Source organism: Macrobrachium rosenbergii, chromosome 48, assembly GCF_040412425.1.
Source record: "Macrobrachium rosenbergii isolate ZJJX-2024 chromosome 48, ASM4041242v1, whole genome shotgun sequence".
Taxonomy (NCBI): domain Eukaryota; kingdom Metazoa; phylum Arthropoda; class Malacostraca; order Decapoda; family Palaemonidae; genus Macrobrachium; species Macrobrachium rosenbergii.
The window spans coordinates 19,224,160-19,241,659 of record NC_089788.1 but is presented as its reverse complement, the minus strand read 5'-3'; the positions used below and the strand labels follow the sequence as shown (position 1 = coordinate 19,241,659).

The 17,500-nt window shown below is 35.5% G+C and overlaps 1 protein-coding gene across 1 annotated transcript in view; it reads right to left on the bottom strand.

Moving 5' to 3' along the window:
- The window catches only part of LOC136831705 (uncharacterized), a 166,478-nt gene that overhangs the window by 100,021 nt on the left and 48,957 nt on the right, over positions 1 to 17,500 (bottom strand). Inside the window, exon 2 of the mRNA XM_067092333.1 lies at positions 8,072 to 8,095. The gene's annotated coding sequence lies outside the window, so the exon portion shown is untranslated. The remainder of the gene's footprint in view (positions 1 to 8,071; positions 8,096 to 17,500) is intronic.

The following is a 17,500-nucleotide window of genomic DNA, read 5'->3' as shown; positions in this document are numbered from 1 at the left end:
ATATATATATATATATATATATATATATATATATATATATATATATATACATATATATATATACATATACATATATATACACATATATATACACACATATATATATATATATATATATATATATATATATATATATATATATATATATATATATATGCATGATTTTTTTTATATTCACGAATATTAAGCCACAAATATCGTTTGAGTGTGCGTGCTTTGTGTGTGTGCGTCCATTGTGTGTGTGTGCTTGCGCGCTCGCGCGCCGGTGTGCGTGTGGACAATGAAACTATTAACATTATTTTATGACATATTTTAGATGCAACCAGGTGGGAATTACCACATCATAGTCAGTCTCCAATTTTCCACCGGATGTGAAACTTGCAGTTAAGCTCTACACCAAAAATTCTTAGAAAATCTCATATCATAAGTTTTTCCTTAACTTTCCTCGTGCATCAAGAAAGTAATTATGCAATAGAGGTGTGCCAGCAGGAATATTAACGTTCGCATCGCACTCCATTTTAAAAGCTTAAAGACACCCCAGACCACGGTAAATTACCAAGAGAGGCTTTTACCACTCCTCCAGTCATGAAACGAAAGAGGTTTGCATAGTATTCATGGCATCGTACACTGAGTCGACCGGGAACGGCTTAACGACTCATCCCTGATAAGGAAAACCTCGAGTATTTACATAACGAAATTCAAACACAAATAGACAATTAAAGTTTGTGAATAATCTGCGCATAAAAGCTTTTCAGTTAGCAGCATAAAGCCTTTCCTAAGGATGGCTCGGGGAAGACGAAACCGTTCCATTTGCATTCATTTCCGTATGAGTAGAAATCTTGCAGGAGTAGCTTCGTTCCCTTGGAAGCGATTGTCTGAGTAGGTGAAATCTCTCCAATTTCACGCATTCATTTAAAGGAATGTAGTTGTACGTACCACACTTTTAATTCCTCCCTAATACATACAAGAGAAGCAACATTTAAAGATCTGGAAATCTTTCCCCTATATCTGTTCTCTTAAGTCATAACCACCTTGGAGCTTAAACCCAACATTTTCCTCCTTTTTTTGAGGTCGGGCTACCTGCAGCTTTTCGGGTGTTCATTTCCGTTGGCCTTTACCTTTCTTTAGCTTGCAATCGTTTTAAAGCTTACTATGGGTATTTGGTCAAGTCCTCTTATCTAGTGTCCCACCAACACTTCTTCATTTTCTCTTTATATTTACTTCGTGTTTCATTTGTGTTTGTTTTTACTTCATTCGCTTTCATCGTTATCCATCCTTTCTCTACAGCTATAGCTTTCTCTTATTATTCATTCCTTCGATACTCAGTTTTCCGTCTGCTGCATAAACAATGGTTTTACAATATGTTTTCAGTGCAATACAATTTTATAACATTTGCTGCGACGCCAGCATAAGCATTCATTCATGCATTTAACTGTGTATAATTAGAAGCCACTGCTTCCTATTTGCCCAGAGTAATACGATTTTATAACTATGCATTTCAGCAAGTTGGATTCGAACCATACTGAGCAGTATTCTATTCTACATAAGCCTTGTTATTTTAACTGCTCCAACGATTCTCTGCAAATCATTATTTAAGGCTTGCGTTAAACATTGTGCTAAAACAAACTCCATATAAGACTTCCTATCAGTTCATTAGCACACCCAAGTCCATATAGGGCTTTATGTCTGTGCAATCGAACACCCAAGTCCATATAAGACTTTATATCCGTTCACATCGAACACCCAAGTCCACAAGACTATATATCCATTCATTCGAACACCCAAGTCCATATGAGACTTTATATCCATTCACATCGAACACCCAAGTCCATTTTGAGACTTATATCAGTGCACTTCGAACAACCCTGAGAGCCCAGCCCATCGGAAGCATCCCTCCAAAAGGGATTTCAGTAAGGCATATTGCCTTGTGTGCAAAGCCTACAGCCACACCAAGAATTACTGGAAAAGCGCTGCAAGAACCACTCAACCAGTGTCTAACCCTGGCCCTCCTCCAGATCCAGTGCCACTGCCTACACTTGCTCCTGAGCAACAGCCCAAGCACTGGGCTCCCAGTAAGAGGTGGACAAGGGGGTTCTTCACTACATGTAGCATGTGCAGGCATTCCAAGAATTCTCTTAAGTGTCCAAAGACGTCTGTGTCATCACATGACACTTTACAGAGCGCCCTAGCATGTAGATTCACCCATGTCGCTCTCCCTGATGATGAGTCCCTCTATCCCTATTGGTGAGTACTACCCCTGGCCAATACAGAAGCCAAGGTCTCACTCACTGTGTGACACACGCTGCCCGAGGGTGCCCAAGTTAGAGAGGATGAAGAAATGACCTTTGAGTGGATAGATGGCATCACCTATACCGTTCCCACAACCCTCCTAAGGTTGAGAATGCCCCTAGGTGAAACAGACCACATAATAACACAGTGCTGCCTAGGAGTGGTGAAGAGAATCCATGAATCTTACATCATCCTAGGCCAGGACCTCTTGAAGGGTCATCTTCCTTGGACACAAATCCCCCTGCCACAGAAATTAGATCTGTACCACATGCTCAATGGGCCCAGGCCTGAAAGAGAGCCAGGGTTGACACCAGCATCACCTCCTCCTCCAGCAGACAAGCTAGTGCTTTGCCCCGAGTTTGTGCCTCCACCTGACCTGTGTAGGGCTTCGTTTCCGTCAGTTGTTGAGCCCACGAAGTCCTCCTTGAGGTCCCTTAGCTCCTTCATCACAGTGGCCTTGATCTCTTCTGCAGAGGCAAAATGGGCTCCTTTGAGCACAGTCTTCAGCATGAGGAAGAGTCAGAAGTCGCATGGTGCGAGATCTGGGGAATAAGGAGGGCAGTTGAGAACTGCGATCTGTTCGTTGGCCTAGAACTGCCTCACAATGAGGGCCGTTTGCACAGGAGCACTGTCGTGGTGAAGCAGCCACAAATTGCCTCTCCACAGAGCCCTTCTGCTGCACCACACCTGGCCATGGAGGCGACTGAGGACCTGCTGGTAGAAGTGCTGCTCGACTTTCTGACCCTGAGGTACGAACTCATGATGGACCACTCCTGTCTGGTCAAAGAACGTGATCAGCATGTCCTTGATCTTTGATTTGGACATGCAAGCCTTCTAGGGTCTGGGTGAAGTTGGGGGTCTCTCACTGCAGGCTCGGTCTTTTGGTTTCTGGGTCGTACTGGAAGACCCAGGTCTTGTCTCCAGTGATGACCCAGCCAAGGAACTCTGGATCATCCCCAGTCAACTCCAGTAAGTCTCAACAGACTTTGACCCGGTTCTCCTTCTGGTTGTCTGACAAAAGCTTGGGCATATATTTATAACTACATATATACATATATATATATATATATATATATATATATATATATATATATATATATATATATATATATATATATATATATACATATATACATATATATATACATATATACATATATATATATACATATATACATATATATATATATATATATACATATATACATATATATACATATATACATATATATACATATATATACATATATATACATATATACATACATATATACATATATATATATATATATATATATATATATATATATATATATATATATATATATATATATATATATATATATATATATATACATAGTATGTATATATATATATATGTATATATATATATATATATATATATATATATTTTTTTTTTTTTTTTTTTTTTTTTTTTTTTTTCACAATGTGTACCAAGCACACAATCACAGATTTCAAAACTTTACCTCACTTCAGCCAGATACCTGAACTTTCATAACAATAAAAATAATGACTGAGTACTCTAAAGGTAACAGTGATCGCTTCAAAAGCTCACTAATCACATGAAAAATCAAAATTAGTTTATCAAAACAAGTGTGAGGTATCAACAATTAAACAAGAAATATACTAGTGTAAAAGGGCATCCCTCCATCAAACAACTTTAACGGTTTCCCTGGTCTTAATTCACATCAGTAAAACTAAAGGAACAAAACAAGTTTATCATTTTGCCTTATGCACACAATTAATCCTATTCACTGGTCGTCAATAAATGAAATACTGTTTTTTAAAAACATTAAATACAAAAATTTGGTTTTAAATCCAGAATTTATAATTAGAATTTACAATCTGAAAAATTTACTATTACTTGAAAACACAAAAACTAATTAATTCTTGAATTAATTTATTAAACAAAACTAAATAAAACATTAATTTATAAAGAAATTAGATTAATCAAGGAAATTCAAAACTTGAAAAGAAAATCTTAATAGATGAAAATTAAATCAAGTATGCAATGTTAAATTATCAAGAAATATTTGAAATGCTAAGTAAATAAATGTTAAATCTAAAATGTGAAAATAATCAAGAGATTGCAGATACAAGAACACAAAAATACACAACAGATTTATCAATGATATTTCACTAAAGCAAAATTTTCCTAATATACCTTATTATACCATAGTAATAATAAGTAACATTCACTTTACCTTACGCAAGCTTGTGAAAACCTTTGCAAAATCCACAAAACACTTTTTGTCAGGTGCCATTACAGTTTTCCCGATATCAGATCTCAAAAGCTAAGATTAACACCAGTGACCACACAAATATTCTACGCTAACTTCTCTCTTTTGAAGAACGAGAGAGGGGGAGAGAGAGAGGGAACCAACTTTAACAGTCTCTAAAATCAGAATGAACAAAATTTAGGGTTCCAGTTGGAAAATGAAACCACCAGGCGACGCCAGAACAATACATGATCAGAGCAATGCAATCTTACAAAACTCAACGTAATCAATTCAGATACGTGCATTTGCTCTCAAAAAGGCACAGACGATTCGAGCAGAAAATCATATGGGACGAAGCCTTCAATGAAATCTCAACACGATCCAAACAGACAGCACACTTTCAAAACAAAGACGAAGAACTAAAGTTGGTTTTCAGAACAGTACATGAAACATTGTGAAATAATTTGTCTTTTCTCGCATGGGACAAAGCTTCCCACAACTCGATTGCTATTCCCATGCTAGTTAACTTGTTATCTTCATGACAACAACTGAACAAAAACACAACATCATGAGTACAGAACACTAGTTGCTATGGGACAAAATGTGGGTCACATACTACGTTATTATTAAAACGTATTACCAGTTTTAAATTATGCTGTTAAGTTACCTAAATCACTACCACTTTTGAGATCTGACATTACACTACATATGGTATTTCAACAATTATTATTATTACACATAATACATGATAAATAGAAGAATAAATATATCAAAACTATGAGGGGATATACAAATAATGTGGCAACATCATGAAAAAATATAAATATAAATATGTATATATATTTATATATATATTTATTTATTTATATATATATATATATATATATATATATATATATATATATATATATATATAATATATATATATATAATATACACATTATGTTTTATATAATTTACTTACTCATGATTAACGTAAAATATTGAAATCTTTATCAAGTAAATTTTCAGAAACTTCATGTGACAAAGATTTAGGTTACTAAATATACAAGGGTGCCGTTAACAAGAAAATTAGAGTAATATAAAGCATTTGTCTGCTGAATCCTTGGTTTGGTAGACATTCGCACTCGACTGAAGGTGCGAGATGTCAACTTGAGCAGGGAGTTGTTATATGTATCCATGCATTCCAGCCACCAAAATGCTTAATTTAAAGCTGGAAAATACAACAGTGCATTTTGGCATTGCCTGGCAAGGAAGGGCGAAAGAAATATTGGCCACTCCCTTAGTCTGTTAATTGCACTCTGTATATCCCTTTCAACTTTCTCTTCTCAAACATGTGACGCTGCCGGGAACTTTGTTTTCAGACGCAAGGTTGTGAAGACCTAAGACTGGCAAGAGGCAGAATAGCGCCATAGAGGCAGATCAAGAGAAAGGACAGCTGGCATGAACACCTTGATTGTGAGTCATAAATGATGCACGCTCATAGGGAAACGAGACCAGCCCCATCCACCTGTGGGTGACCTCATAATCCCTGACCGAAGTCATATGAGGGCCTCACCGAAGGAACAAGCGAGAGAGACATTGCTGGACGCAAGTGAGACACACCTCCCCCTTCCATTTCCGCCTCCTTAAGAGAGCCATGACCTACCATGTGATCCTATCTTGTAGGGACCTTTAGCATTGTTACCAATGAAGTCCTTAGCACTTCCTCCTCCGCCATTGCCCTCGCTGAAGCCACCTCTTCTACAAGGTAAAGTGATCTGTTGCAAAGGCTCTTTCAGTCAGTCACACTGCTTTAAGTCTTGTACTAAACTTCCCATTTCCATTTCTAAGTGCCAGTATTTCCATATCAACCTTTCCTTGTAAGGGCAGCGTTACATAAATGCCTGTGTTTAAATAATTACATAAAATCGTGTATTCAATGCTTCTTGGCACCCTCTGTGCTCGCCTTGTCCTATGCATATTTTACTGCGTCCTTACTGGCTTTTAATTCGTGAATCTCTCCGTTTCCAGAGGGTTTGTTAGCCGTGGAAATCTCTCTTGACTGTGCCTTGTATCAGCATCGTCACATCGACGGATATACCTTCAAGTTTTCCCAGTTATAATTAACCTCTCAGGCCTTGCTTGTCTCATTAGCCCATTTCGTCTTCTGACAGTTCATTTCATGTGAATGCACATAATTTTAAATTTACCTTAACGTGTTTATTTACAAATACCTTGTGAGTAGAGCCATCAGCTCAGATAAATTCCCCCCTTTTTCTTCGTTATTTTACCATTTCCTGAATCAACAGCAGTCAGATTATATAAAAAAAACTAGAGGTAAGTAGCGAAATAATTCATTTAGAGTCTATAACTGGCTCATGGGCTAAATCATATAATATATATATATATATATATATATATATATATATATATATATATATATATATATATATATATATATATATATATATATATATATATATATATATACATAAATATATATATATATATACATATATATATATACATAAATATATACATAAATATATACATATATATATACATATATATATATACATATATATATATATATATATATATATATATATATATATATATATATATATATATATATATATGCAAACAACAAAGGTCGCTCCCACCAGCATTTTACTCTCAACATGTGTAAATTGTTCAAAAGTTTGAAAATGCCACAGCTATAATACTTGGAGGTACTGAGTTTATTTTCCTTAAGATGATTCTTGGGAACTGTAAGATACAGTTTTCAGAAAAAATGCTAAAATAAGCAAAATAAAAAATTAATTTTCTTAAACGGGTGGCCGGGTAAGAGAGGGAAAAATAAAAATCTTCTGAAATTTCATTCCAGAGAAATTCCATTCCAGAGAAAAACAAGTCTTTCCGACCACATGATAAAATAATGAAAACGACAAAACTGAAAATATAAGAATTTTTTGATGATTCATGAAAAGCCCATAAGATCTACTGTACATATGAAACCGAAAATGACTCGAGAAAATATTTTGCAACTATGGCTTTCTGTCTGAGCACCTAGTGTTATATGAACAGTAAGAGATAAGATGGGAGGCAAAAAGATGTAAAATTAATGTTTAACACCGAAAGAGGTTTATCATAAACATTATTTTGATGAATATTAATTGGGTTGTGATGATATCCAGGAAATTGAAGAAAAGTGAAAGCCATACTCATACGCATGTATATATATAAAATTTGTGTGTGAGTGTGAGTGTGTGTGTGTGTGTGTGTGTGTGTGTGTGTGTGTGTGTGTGCGCGCTCGCGCATATATCAAAAAGCAACAAAAAGCTATAATAGCGTTAAAGTAAACGAAATAACGTCATTATTATTACAATAATAATAATAACAAAACCTTAGGAATACCTTACACTTTGGGAATACTTTAAGAATAGAGTAATACACAAAGAAACATAAAAAACATAAAAAACGACCTAATAATAAAATACCTTGAAAAGAAATGTTGGATTCATGAAAAAATAAATTCATAATAATCTACTAACACTTACCAAATTGAAGACTCTGCAGAACTTCTGAAAAGCAAAAAAGCAAAATTTTAGATTTTTATTGATATTGACATAAAATTTCATCATTGATATCACTGTAGGTCACTGCGTCATCATTGTAACTTTTTGTAATTCTCCCTGTTAAAAGAAATTCCATAAGAAGGCTGGCGTCGTTTTAGTATTCCTTATCAAAGAGTGAGTTTGCCTAGCGAGCAACCATTCTTCATGTAATTCTTGGGTCACAAAGTTGGGTCTTGGAAAGTTTTTTCTTTATCTAAGGTTAATGTGCTTATTTTTTTATTTTGATATCATCAAAATCGTATTCAGATTTGAATTACGTCAGATTTTTTCCTTTATTGTTCATTCTATTTGGATGATATAATTTGGATGTTAAAAGTGATCTTTACGTTACTCAGCTTCTGCTGTTGTGCCAAATGCCCCATCGCACAGCAAACAAAAATGACCATTCACTACAGGCAATACACTCAATTCCTTTAAATTTTCCTCGCATGAATTTCCCGAAGGCCATAAAGAACTATAAATTTACTTTTGATTTTGGCATATATAAACATTAAAAAATCCTGAGGCTATGGAATTTCTCGTTCTCAGTTACTACTTATTCTTCGAGCCATTTCTTTAGGGAGCTTGCAACCACGTCGAATCCACGCCCACCCAGAGTTTCGTCTCATACAAACAAGCTCCCCTTTTGTACATCAATATCGAATATGCAGTAATTCTAAACGCAAAGCTTACGTTTACGCTCAGTAACGGCAACCCTGATCTTCGGCAAGGTAGTCTTGGTTGCAGATCCAATGCAATGGACCTGATGCCTTGTGGGTCCTCGCGTTTACCCACGTCTGCTAACAGTCTGGGCAGCCGTTATGAAGACTTAGCCTTTGCTTAACGCTCCTCTTGCAGGTACTTTAGCCCATCAGTAGAATTATTCCCCCCCCCCTCTTCTTTAGTCTGCTTACCCGCAATTTGTGTAGCCATTTTCTCACTGTTTGAGTACGTGTCCTGCGTGGGGAGTTTAAACAAAATGTATTCCTTGGCGAATAAATTGGTGTAAAACAGTTCTGACACCTGTTCTTCATCTGGATGCCCTTCCCACATCCATTCAACATGTCAGGTACACACCGTCCGTGGTATCTCCAACCTCCAAGTACCTCTGGTGTGGTGCCTTGATGCGCGAATACTGGCTTGCAATGACATGTACAATGCGGTAAGAGGCGATGGGACATTAAGACGACAATGAAATCCGATCGCGTGTGAAAAGCAGAGGTAAATGGTGCAATGAGAATCGGGGCGACTGATGCGCTGTTGACGACTTTTGTGTGTAGCCAAATGAGGCAGGTCATGGTACGAAAGCTTTTCTAGTAAGGGAGGGGGAAAAGGAGTTGATGCGACTGCTGTCCACCCGTCATCCTTGATTCATCAGCCAAGAGGATGAACGTGGCATTGTCTATTGTTTCCCGACTAATTAACTCCAGTTTGGGAATACATACACACGCACAAGTACAATATGAACTATACATACACTTTCACAAGTATAATATAAAATATACATACACGTAAATCTTTAATAGCTGCAAAATGCCAAACTAAACCTGAAGAATAAATCAACGGGAACAAAGTTCTTTAAATTCTTTAAATGACAGTAATATCCATAAACCATCACGACAATAAACGTCACATAGCAACAAACTCACATCATAATTTATAGCCTTGTTGCAGTTGAACGATAAATATTTTAATCATGAGCCTCTGAGAATAGAGGGGGAAAATGTCGCTTTCAGGTGTCGTGGGGTGTTGAAAAATCCCATTTTACGTCAGGAAGGGTGATTTAATATATATATATATACATATATATATATATATATATATATATATATATATATATATATATATATATATATATATATATATATATATTATATATATATATATATATATATATATATATATATATATATATATATATATATATATATATATATATATATATATGTATATATATATATATATATATTATATATATATATATATATATATATATATATATATATATATATATTATAATATATATATATATATATATATATATATATATATATATATATATATATATATATATATATATATATATATATATATGTATATACATGTATGTATATATATATATATATATATATATATATATATATATATATATATATATATATATATATATATATATATATATATATGTGAATGTATGGCATTATTTGTATGTCATAATTTTTTATATATATTTAATATAGTATATATATATATATATATACAATATATATATATATACTGATTACGTTTATTTATATTTACTATTTTATATATATCCACCAATTCCTACTGGAATCAATGGCATTTTTTTGCAGAGACGACTTTTTTTTTTCTAGATTTTGAATCAGTCTATGCGTACTACTTTTTCTCGTCTCGCAACCTTCTCAGGAATAAGGTAAACTGATTCACGTTTCTTTACATTTACTGATTTTAGTCGGCGGACCGTTTCTCCACCTCTCGGCGGCGTCTTCAGGACTAGATTACTGAATGACATTGTTTTTATTACAGCCCTAGGAGAACTGTTTAGGCTAGTGGTCTGGTAAAACTAAAAATATGACGTCACTAGAGTGACGAACTCATTTTCTATTGGTCGCCATATCTCATTCTGTTGTTCGCAGTCTACAGTGTGCGGGAGGAAGCACATTACTGGTGCTATGTAGGACACGCCCAATGCCATGGCGAACAGTAGAGGGCGTGAGCAAGGGCGTGATTTTTGTCTTTGGCTGATAGTTTTCTTCTGTTCCATTGTTGGTATTTTCTATTGCATTCTTTCCTTCCTTTTTCGCAAAATCCGCATTCTCACATATCGAGTCCAGGATTACATTCTTCCTATGTCCTTTTAGTGCATACCTCCACATTATTCTCCCTTCTACATAAAAAAAAATGTGTCTGAAACAGTGTCATCATCTCTAAACACTTCAATACATCACACCACGATCCATTTATTTATTCCTTCTCTTTACGTGAATACGAACCCTCATGATACCCCCATAAAACTCAACCTTAGATACTTCCTATTCATATCCTCCTTAAGCGTATACCTCTCTTGTCTGTAATCTGTAATTATAATTCGTTTACGTACTTTTTTTTATCTTTACTGCTCAGTAAACAAAACTAAATCTATTCACGTGTATAGTACAGTAGGTTTCTGATGCGGAAGGTAGAATAAATAGTTTTTCGCTTCAGTAAAGAACGTCGTGGCCTAACTACTTTATAAGATGTCGCCAAGTCCGTTGATGACAGCCTACTTGACGATCTCGTGTTTTTTTTTTTTTTAAGTTTCCTGAGGCGAAAATAGGGCTTGACTATAATCCTCTTATTTAAAATTAGGTCGCCTAATTATAAATTTAAAAGCCTTTCTATTATCATAGTCCCCTAAGAACCGGAAGTGGAAATTCTACGTGTAAAAGCTCTTTCGTTTTTATTACGTCAACAATATCAAGAAAGCGACAAAACCCTTTAACAAAGGGATAGTAAGATTACTCTCTAAAACCCTCCCGCCCCCGTCCTCTCTCTCTCTCTCTCTCTCTCTCTCTCTCTCTCTCTCTCTCTCTCTCTCTCTCTCCTCATGATCAAATTCCGTGGTTATCCTCTATTTAGTTAGAATACCCTCTACCACTGTATTCTTACACAGCCTACACACACACACACCCTGATAGGACATGGTGTTCATGAACAAGAACACAAGAGATATGGTCTTAGATAGCAGAAGATGAAAGATAAGAATGGGTAGTCAGAAGACTGAGCATTTGTTAAAGTGCCCTTTTTTTTTTTTTTTTGCAGAAATTAAATTTGTATAAATACAATGGAACCACCAGGATAAGAGATAAAGGAAATTGTTCAGCGAATACTAGTTCGAGTAAACTCCCCATTCCCCATAAAAGGAAATGAGTTTTTGATAAAATAATGCTTGACTGTTTTTTTTAAGATGTTTTAACCCTAATTAATAAATATAAACAATTAAGAGAAGAAAATCTATTCCCTGATTCTCTCTCTATATACTAAATTTACTGTACTTAATCATTTTATGTATAATTACCGCCGTACGAACTTAGAAACTAAATTGTTCGATTCCAGTGTGGTGCTGCAAGAGCAATACATCAAATTGCCGAATGCTAATTGACAGGGATGTCTGTCATCTTGATGTGACGGCCTTCCAAGTTTAGACTGACATACATGTATTTCCATTTCCATTATTTGTTAAACATTTTTACCTGTTTACTACTATTCAAAATAGCTATGTGGTTAAAATAACAGTTTATAAATAAAAGCGTTATACATGACCAATAGGGGAAAGGAATTGCAGAACTGACGATTAAACTGTATAGGAGAAAAAAGGAAAACCATGATAATGAAACAAACTGAAATGAGACTCATGTTAGCCTAGTCCAGGGATTCTTAAACTGGGGGCAAGCAGAGTTGCCAGATGGTGCCTATTATTTTTTTAATTTGTGATGTTAATTACAAAATTGCCAAAAACGTTATCACTGCTTCCATATATTTTCTAGTTATTATCTCAAAACATGCCAAAAATTCAAAATATAAGACAATTTTAATTTCAAATTTTGTTTATGAATTGCCTTTTATTGCTATGATAAGTATAATAGCTTACAAATAGACAACATATTGTTTATAGATTATAGTTGGCAGAAATTTCAGGGGCAAGGGGCGTGGGATCTATACATAATGCAGAGGGGGGGCGCAAGCCAAAAAAGTTTAAGAACCACTGGCCTAGTCCATAAAAACATTATGGCATTTGCACTCGGTATGCGCTAATCCAGTTTTCAAGATTCAGCTAAATGAATAGGGGATCATTTCAGAATACCGTTAAGTGAACTAAACTCGAATGAAACTGTGTTGATACTGAACCGCACAGAAGAAAAGGCAAGTAAAAAGTAAGTATACCTTAGTTTTACCAGACCACTGAGCTGATTAACAGCTCTCCTAGGGCTGGCCCGAAGGATTAGACTTATATTACGTGGCTAAGAACCAATTGGTCACTTATCAACGGGACCTACAGCTTATTGTGGAATCCGCACCACATTATAGCGAGAAATGAATTTCTATCACCAGAAATAAATTTCTCTAACTCTTCATCAGCCGGCCGGGGAATCGAACTCCGGTCCAGCGAGTCCAGTCCACAGCTCTACCGACTCATCCAACGAAGAGCTTAGAAAAGGCAAGACTTGGAATTAACTGCATGTGTGGTGCTACAAGGTGGATAGCATAGTCTGGAAGATGCGAATGTAAATGATGATCTTCATAAAGAAAAAATTCTGTAAGGCATTTGCAACCCTAACTGAAACGTAACAGAGACGACTACTAAAATCTGAATTCATTAGTTTTAATGGAACTCGAGTTTTTAATCAAGAATTTAACAAGTGATTCAGTTGCTGAAGGTCAAACTGGTGAACAACATAGAAAACATGGTAAAATAAAAGTAGTAAAATATTTTCTCAATTTAATCAGCTTCCCAAAGATTTTGATAAGACTGGGGATATAATTTTTGCGCAACTGAAGGAAGATGGACCGCATGGGTTTCTAAGAAAGGAATTTGCAGTCAAAAAAAATGCCTCAAATTTCACATCAGCTGCATGTAGTTGAAGAAATGCAAAGATCTGGACAGGGGTTGGGGTTCCGGTGTTCTAAACCTATAAACAATCACTCTCCGGTGTCCAGTTACAATCCATATAATCTGCAGCGTGCATTATTTCTATAATTGGGATGCTACTAAAGCAACATCTGTGCAAGCAATCAGCTTATTTCCCAGGCAAGGCCACTTGTCATACGTATATAACATCCCCAACTCAAAGATACAAAGTCTGAAAAGTAGGACCTCGTGATTAATACAATCAAAAGCAGCACTAAGGTGGATATCAGCCGAACGAACGTCAAGGGATTCTTGCAAAATGCAGGACGCTGCAAGAATAGTGTTAAATTATCCACACCCTAGCAAAAGCTAACCATACACTATGAAACAGACGAATATTTTCAGCACAGACATCCGGGAGTTTTCTCAACCGACGTTTAAAAACTAGATTTGAGAGTCAAAGACGGTGGGCAGTAATCAGTTGGGCTACAGCTACTAAAACCACATTTACCTAATAGAGTAACCTTATCTACTCTATAACAAATGCAAAATGAATCACTTCAGATTGATAACTAAAAATAACAAAATACTTACATGGTATTAAACCCATTTTTACAAAACACAAAGGATGAACACCATTTGCGTCTACAATGGGTTACAGGAAGTGGTTGGATATGCTGGGCATAAATTGCTAGTTCTCCAAAATTTGCGAAAAGGACACTTCTAGTCAACTTATATAAAATAGCATACATCAAGGGAGCTAAGCAGTCTGCAGTCTTCACAAAAAAGTCAATATTCTTAATTTCAAAAGTCCAAAATGATAAACTATTTTGATTAGCAGCCAGGAATCAAGGTTGGTTGAGACATGATGAGCTTTCATTACTCTTTATTCTAACCACATCAGCCATGGCTGCCTTTTCCTTTGAAGGGAGCGAGTGACATAGGCTTAGTTTAACCACGGGAAAACTGTTGAATCTATGCCAAAAATATATAGATTTTAGAGTAACTTGCCGTTTATGAGAACTACCCACCCTGCCGTGCTATGCCAAAAAATATAGATTTTGTAAAACCGTTTACTTGTTTCTGTTTATGGAAGCGTTATATTCATTTTCCGATGAATGATTCTCATCCTAAAGCACAGTTCTAATTGGGTATAATTCAAAGTCGAATCAAATCTTATTTTCCAAGGGTAAGCTTCCTGTGACTCCAGAGAAGCAAGACTACAATGGTCATTTAACAAGTTTTTGTCTTTAATAAAGTAGTTCAACAGCAAAGGAATTCACTTAACAATTATGTTGGCAACTTCCATTTAAAAATAAAAATATGCTCACCAACTTCCTACAACTACCACCAATTCAAATGTGAAATGCCATTCAAATTTGCTTGAGATTTTCTGTAACCATCCGACAGCATTGCGTTTAAGCGGTATTGTTGTTTCACTGGATTTTTGAATGATGAAACCTAGTTTAATATATCATTATACCTACACTTTCCTTGTATTCCATTCAGCGTTTAGCATTGCTGTGGTCAAGATGAAGTCTGTACTTTTAATGATTTAATTGTTTTACAAGAACAGAAAGACTCCTGTAACGTCTGCACGTAACTCTTAATGTTGCCTTTTACAATTAGGTTACCTGTGGTAACAGCTCGAGTTTTATGAATGTTGAGAGAAAAACAATTATCGACATTGCCATACGGACTACTTGATCCCTAAAACAAAGATTTACAACCTTTGGGTCACGTTCTCAACCCTGTGGTGTTAAGTTAGATTGAGAAATGCTAGTTCACTATGTATCCCTGTTCAAATATCGGGTTTCTGGTGTGTTTTCATGAATTTTGAGCTATTTTTTTACTGTTTTTCTTTGCTGGAAATCCATAGTTTATCATTAACAGGTGTATCGCATAACTCAGAAACTAAGAATTTTCAAGAAAAATCGCCATGAAGTTTATTTAAAAAACATGAAAATATGTAACGAAGATATGTCAACTAATTTTTCATCCAAGGCCCTATTGTATACATTTACCAAACTACTAAGGGATTCAGAGCCGATGAAACACGGTTTTTCAGCAACACCTTTTTATCAAGGCATCGGATAAAGGTGAAAGTTGGCAAGTGTACAGTATGTTCTATAACCCTACCTAATTTTTGCAAGTATTATTTGACACCTAAGTTCGATAGTTTTGATTTTATAGAGTAAAATGAAGTCGCTGATGACGGAACCGAGAAAATCACAGACAAGGATCCTAAAACATTTCGTGACGTAAATATAATATGACGCCATGAGGCTCCGCCCATCCACCAGGTAGGTACTGTAGTACGTCACTAACAGGTGAATGGATAACTTACACAGTCTAGGCTTCAACAAATTAGATGATGGCCAGCAGGATATGGAATTGTCCCCGTGGTTGCAAGACTGCATTTGTGCTACGGCTTGCCACTTTGTATACAAGCAACAAGACCCGTGGCAAGATTTACTATAGCGTGAATAGGTAATTATTTCTACAGTGGGTAATAGTTACTTGGCAACCCCAGAAGTGTGGGCAGGAGTTGTTAGACACTCCCGTCATTTTAAGGAGTACTGGAAGTCGTACGATATCCATGAGAGCGTATAACCAGTCATCATTGACATCGCTAGCAACGATGAGGACGGGGATGATGACTCTTCCTCAAGAGTAATGATGAAGACAGTTGTAAATAAATTACGTAGTGTTAGACGTTTTGTTTGTACATCTAAAACATATAACAATGATTATAACAATATGTTCCTCATTGAAACAGATTTCAATATATTTTCCTTTCCATGCATATTAATATAAATCGTGTTACATTTCATTGATATTAAGTAGGTAAGTAATAGCTTGCCCTCAAAATCTTGACTCCTACCATTACCTTTTATTTGCAGCGAGTGTACGAGCGCTGTTTAGGGTGCTGTATGATATAAATGAAAAAAACATATTTCATTTATATCATTTATTTCAGTTAATGTAACCATTAACTGAAATAAAACAATGTCGTGACCTTTACACCTTTAACAATTGAGGGAAATGAGGTATCATTGCTTTTCATTTGAATTCTACTTCTAGTGACCGCTCCAAACTTGCTGCAAATAGAAGGCTATATATAGTGCCGAAACCTGAGGTAAAATAAAACGGTTTGTCTTTTTGTATTCCCGCCCTGAATAGATGCAGATCTCACAAATGAGCTATAGATGGTTCATTATGTGGATGAATTACATACAATGAATTATTTGTAAAGTAGAAACAATACGAATATCCAAAAAATGGAAGAATTCCAAGCTAACAACTTAGTCCCAACAACTGCTGTGAAGTTGCAATGAAACCACAAAAAAAAAAATAATAATAATAATTGCGAATGATAATGCAATCAAGGGGACGATGACAAATCCTGCTCGCCATTACTGATGTCGCTGAAGCCTAGGATGGGTACTAATATCAATCGGTGAACATAACATCGGGAAGTGGGCAGAGCCACAGTGAAGGGACGTTTTCCCCATATGTAAACTTCTCTTCACCATGGGTGAAGCCTCATGACGTCATAGGTTAACGTCATTAGTGTGTTCAAAGCCCTTACCTGTGATGGTGATGGCTCTGGCATAGGAAACCCACTTTTACGCTGATAAGTACCAGAACTACTGAACTTAGGTACTAAATAACACTTGCAAAAATTAGGTAGGGTTATAAAATATACATTTGCCAACTTTCACCTTTATCCGATGCTTTGA